This window comes from Loxodonta africana, unplaced genomic scaffold (genome assembly GCF_030014295.1).
Source record: "Loxodonta africana isolate mLoxAfr1 unplaced genomic scaffold, mLoxAfr1.hap2 scaffold_29, whole genome shotgun sequence".
NCBI lineage: Eukaryota > Metazoa > Chordata > Mammalia > Proboscidea > Elephantidae > Loxodonta > Loxodonta africana.
In genome coordinates, this window is record NW_026975011.1 from 4,170,243 (window position 1) to 4,176,242 (window position 6,000).

Genomic DNA, 6,000 nt, shown 5'->3' on the forward strand with positions numbered 1-6,000 from the left:
TTTTGCCCTGTGCTGGTCCACAGCCTCCGGGGCACACTGCGTGTGCGTCACTTCTCCAAAGACAAGGCCGAAATTCGGGCATCCAGGGCCCTAGCAGTCCAGAGTCTGCGGATGGCGGCATATGGATCACCTCTTTGCCACGTACAGGAGGGAGGCCTGGGCCCTAGCCTGGCTCCGCTAGAGCTCCACGACCTCAGCTATTTTCCCTGACCTTTGGCCCGTGCCCCCGTGAGTGTGTGATTTCTAGTTCCACTTCTCCTCCGACCACTCTCAATCCGCCACCTGCGGATACCTCAGCGTGGACATGAACATCTATCACTGTCTGCAGTGTCACGGGTCACTAGGAGTCTAGGCTCAGGCTGACCTTGGCTGTCTTCTGCCCAGGCAAGGAGCCTAATCCTTCAAAGGAAATGAGGACACGTGGTCACTGGCCGACATCCTTTCTTTCATCCACGCAGCGGTCTGTACGAGGGTAAAGAGGCCAGGTAGGACAGGTGAAGGCTGAGTGCGGGGCCTAAGGCTTCTTTCTCAATCACCATGGAGACAGCCACCGGAAGGCTGGGCGGAACTTCTGTCGGGGACGGGTCACAAACTCTGAGCCAATAGGAGAGTTCCAGCCTAACATGCAAGTTAGGCAGAGGCCTCCATTTTACCCATGGACACACAACGGCCCCTTCTGTCCTTGGCCACAAAATCGAGGGCACCCAGGGAATAACTTCACAGCAGGCAACCCCTGATGTGGACAGGTTCGACACGCTGGGACAGCAGGCAGGTACCTCTTGTCCACTTACGCTGGGATATCAGTAGGCAAGGCGCCCTTCCTCAGCATCTGTGGCCCCTCTCTGTATGTGTTCACTCAGAGAAATCTCTCCGTTCTACCCCTGAGACAAATCACAGCTATGAGGGGCCGGAGAGAGAGCCTGGAGATGAAACAGGGGAGGCTTCTGGCTGTACCGCGTCCCCGTGGGTAGAGAAGAGCAGTTAGTCTCTCTGGAAGGTCTTAGCTTCTGTTGATTGACATGGGCAATACGGTAGGGGCGGACCCTGGCCAGGTGGAGCTTGTGGGCAGATGCAACCTCTGGGGGAAGAATAATTCCGCTGCTGCTTTGTATGCTGTAAACCTCCCCACGCCAGGTGGGATGGGCAGACAACATTGACCCACAACTGCCAGGGGCCTTTCCTGGGACTGAAGATCCCAACCTGGTCTCAACCTTGTCGCCTTCTCAGCACATACCTTTCCTGCACACATAATCCTGCCTTTCTCCGTCACTGCCTGATCCCACTAGGACAAAAGCATGCCGCCCAAAAAGGCCCATGTCAGGGAAATCGAGGAGACACTGCCATTTTCCACATTTTTGCTGTCTACATATCCCCGCCTCCGGTGGAAGGCTGCGTATGTGGCCGGGCAGCCAAGGCAAGGCCGAAATCCCGGCATCCTGGGCCCCAGCAATCCAATGGTTTACGGACGTGGGGACCCGGATGACATGTTTCCCACATACAGGAGGAATCCTTGGGCCCTTCACTGGCTCGCCCTTCAGCTCGGCCACGTCCACTACTGGCCCTGGCCTTTGGCCGGTGCCCCATTTAACGTGTGCTCCGGAGCGATGTTTCTCCACCCATCGCTATCATTCTGCCACCAGGGGATATGTGAGAGTGGGAGTCACCATTTGTCACTGGCAGCAGTGTCACAAGTCACTAGACTTCCAGGTACCAGCTGGCCTAGGCTGCCTTCTGCCCCAGGCAAGGTCCCGAATCCTTTATCCCAGATGCTGACACCTGGGCGCTGGCGGATATTCATTTTTATCAACACAGAGGTCTGAGTGAGGGTCAGCAGGCCAGCCAGGTGAAGTCAAGGCCAGGTGGGCGGGACTAAGGCTCCTTTGCCATCACCATGGAGACAGTCCCACCACGGGAACAGTGGGCGGAGCTTATGATGGGCCTGGTGACAAGACTGAGCCAATGGCAGAGATCTGGCCCGCCAGGCAGATGACACAGGGCCCTCCATTATGACCTATGACACCTAGTGGCCACAGGATTTGAGCACACCCTGGGAAAGCCCACGCAGGCACAGGGGAGCTTCTGGTTCCGACTGGTTCAGGGCATTGCTACAACAGGCCAGGTACCTCTTTCCCACTTTCCAGAGGATATCAGTATGCAATGCAACCCCACTCAGCATCTCTTGCCTCTCTCTGTCTCTCTCTGGATGTGTTCGCTCTCTGAAATCTCTTCCTTCTCCCCCTGAGTCACTTCACAGCTTGGAGTGCCTGACAGGGTGCCTAGAGACGAAAGAGCAAAGGGGGAAGGCCTCTGGCTCTACTGGTTGCCCGTGGGCCGACAAGATCTGCTGGTCTATCTGCAACGTCTAGAGAGTGGTGATTGACCGGGGATCTACATCACGGGCCGACCCTGGCCAGGTGAAGCTTGCTGACATGTGGCAGCCTCTCCGGAGACTACTAATTCCACTGGTCACATTGTATGCAAATACCCAGCTGAGAGCACAGGGCAGAAAACATTGACACATACCTGCCAGAGGCCTATTCTGGGTCTCAAGAGTCCACCCTGGTCTCCAGCGACTCAGCATCTCAGCACACACTTTGCCTGCACACATGGAATCCGCCTCTCTCCACAAATGCCTTCTCCTGCTAGGAAACACAGGATGTCACTCAGCCAAAGGAGAGCACAGGCAAAGTCAACTGAAGCCCGCGTTTTCACGATTTTGCCCTGTGCTGGTCCACAGCCTCCGGGGCACACTGCGTGTGCGTCACTTCTCCAAAGACAAGGCCGAAATTCGGGCATCCAGGGCCCTAGCAGTCCAGAGTCTGCGGATGGCGGCATATGGATCACCTCTTTGCCACGTACAGGAGGGAGGCCTGGGCCCTAGCCTGGCTCCGCTAGAGCTCCACGACCTCAGCTATTTTCCCTGACCTTTGGCCCGTGCCCCCGTGAGTGTGTGATTTCTAGTTCCACTTCTCCTCCGACCACTCTCAATCCGCCACCTGCGGATACCTCAGCGTGGACATGAACATCTATCACTGTCTGCAGTGTCACGGGTCACTAGGAGTCTAGGCTCAGGCTGACCTTGGCTGTCTTCTGCCCAGGCAAGGAGCCTAATCCTTCAAAGGAAATGAGGACACGTGGTCACTGGCCGACATCCTTTCTTTCATCCACGCAGCGGTCTGTACGAGGGTAAAGAGGCCAGGTAGGACAGGTGAAGGCTGAGTGCGGGGCCTAAGGCTTCTTTCTCAATCACCATGGAGACAGCCACCGGAAGGCTGGGCGGAACTTCTGTCGGGGACGGGTCACAAACTCTGAGCCAATAGGAGAGTTCCAGCCTAACATGCAAGTTAGGCAGAGGCCTCCATTTTACCCATGGACACACAACGGCCCCTTCTGTCCTTGGCCACAAAATCGAGGGCACCCAGGGAATAACTTCACAGCAGGCAACCCCTGATGTGGACAGGTTCGACACGCTGGGACAGCAGGCAGGTACCTCTTGTCCACTTACGCTGGGATATCAGTAGGCAAGGCGCCCTTCCTCAGCATCTGTGGCCCCTCTCTGTATGTGTTCACTCAGAGAAATCTCTCCGTTCTACCCCTGAGACAAATCACAGCTATGAGGGGCCGGAGAGAGAGCCTGGAGATGAAACAGGGGAGGCTTCTGGCTGTACCGCGTCCCCGTGGGTAGAGAAGAGCAGTTAGTCTCTCTGGAAGGTCTTAGCTTCTGTTGATTGACATGGGCAATACGGTAGGGGCGGACCCTGGCCAGGTGGAGCTTGTGGGCAGATGCAACCTCTGGGGGAAGAATAATTCCGCTGCTGCTTTGTATGCTGTAAACCTCCCCACGCCAGGTGGGATGGGCAGACAACATTGACCCACAACTGCCAGGGGCCTTTCCTGGGACTGAAGATCCCAACCTGGTCTCAACCTTGTCGCCTTCTCAGCACATACCTTTCCTGCACACATAATCCTGCCTTTCTCCGTCACTGCCTGATCCCACTAGGACAAAAGCATGCCGCCCAAAAAGGCCCATGTCAGGGAAATCGAGGAGACACTGCCATTTTCCACATTTTTGCTGTCTACATATCCCCGCCTCCGGTGGAAGGCTGCGTATGTGGCCGGGCAGCCAAGGCAAGGCCGAAATCCCGGCATCCTGGGCCCCAGCAATCCAATGGTTTACGGACGTGGGGACCCGGATGACATGTTTCCCACATACAGGAGGAATCCTTGGGCCCTTCACTGGCTCGCCCTTCAGCTCGGCCACGTCCACTACTGGCCCTGGCCTTTGGCCGGTGCCCCATTTAACGTGTGCTCCGGAGCGATGTTTCTCCACCCATCGCTATCATTCTGCCACCAGGGGATATGTGAGAGTGGGAGTCACCATTTGTCACTGGCAGCAGTGTCACAAGTCACTAGACTTCCAGGTACCAGCTGGCCTAGGCTGCCTTCTGCCCCAGGCAAGGTCCCGAATCCTTTATCCCAGATGCTGACACCTGGGCGCTGGCGGATATTCATTTTTATCAACACAGAGGTCTGAGTGAGGGTCAGCAGGCCAGCCAGGTGAAGTCAAGGCCAGGTGGGCGGGACTAAGGCTCCTTTGCCATCACCATGGAGACAGTCCCACCACGGGAACAGTGGGCGGAGCTTATGATGGGCCTGGTGACAAGACTGAGCCAATGGCAGAGATCTGGCCCGCCAGGCAGATGACACAGGGCCCTCCATTATGACCTATGACACCTAGTGGCCACAGGATTTGAGCACACCCTGGGAAAGCCCACGCAGGCACAGGGGAGCTTCTGGTTCCGACTGGTTCAGGGCATTGCTACAACAGGCCAGGTACCTCTTTCCCACTTTCCAGAGGATATCAGTACGCAATGCAACCCCACTCAGCATCTCTTGCCTCTCTCTGTCTCTCTCTGGATGTGTTCGCTCTCTGAAATCTCTTCCTTCTCCCCCTGAGTCACTTCACAGCTTGGAGTGCCTGACAGGGTGCCTAGAGACGAAAGAGCAAAGGGGGAAGGCCTCTGGCTCTACTGGTTGCCCGTGGGCCGACAAGATCTGCTGGTCTATCTGCAACGTCTAGAGAGTGGTGATTGACCGGGGATCTACATCACGGGCCGACCCTGGCCAGGTGAAGCTTGCTGACATGTGGCAGCCTCTCCGGAGACTACTAATTCCACTGGTTACATTGTATGCAAATACCCAGCTGAGAGCACAGGGCAGAAAACATTGACACATACCTGCCAGAGGCCTATTCTGGGTCTCAAGAGTCCACCCTGGTCTCCAGCGACTCAGCATCTCAGCACACACTTTGCCTGCACACATGGAATCCGCCTCTCTCCACAAATGCCTTCTCCTGCTAGGAAACACAGGATGTCACTCAGCCAAAGGAGAGCACAGGCAAAGTCAACTGAAGCCCGCGTTTTCACGATTTTGCCCTGTGCTGGTCCACAGCCTCCGGGGCACACTGCGTGTGCGTCACTTCTCCAAAGACAAGGCCGAAATTCGGGCATCCAGGGCCCTAGCAGTCCAGAGTCTGCGGATGGCGGCATATGGATCACCTCCTTTGCCACGTACAGGAGGGAGGCCTGGGCCCTAGCCCGGCTCCGCTAGAGCTCCACGACCTCAGCTATTTTCCCTGACCTTTGGCCCGTGCCCCCGTGAGTGTGTGATTTCTAGTTCCACTTCTCCTCCGACCACTCTCAATCCGCCACCTGCGGATACCTCAGCGTGGACATGAACATCTATCACTGTCTGCAGTGTCACGGGTCACTAGGAGTCTAGGCTCAGGCTGACCTTGGCTGTCTTCTGCCCAGGCAAGGAGCCTAATCCTTCAAAGGAAATGAGGACACGTGGTCACTGGCCGACATCCTTTCTTTCATCCACACAGCGGTCTGTACGAGGGTAAAGAGGCCAGGTAGGACAGGTGAAGGCTGAGTGCGGGGCCTAAGGCTTCTTTCTCAATCACCATGGAGACAGCCACCGGAAGGCTGGGCGGAACTT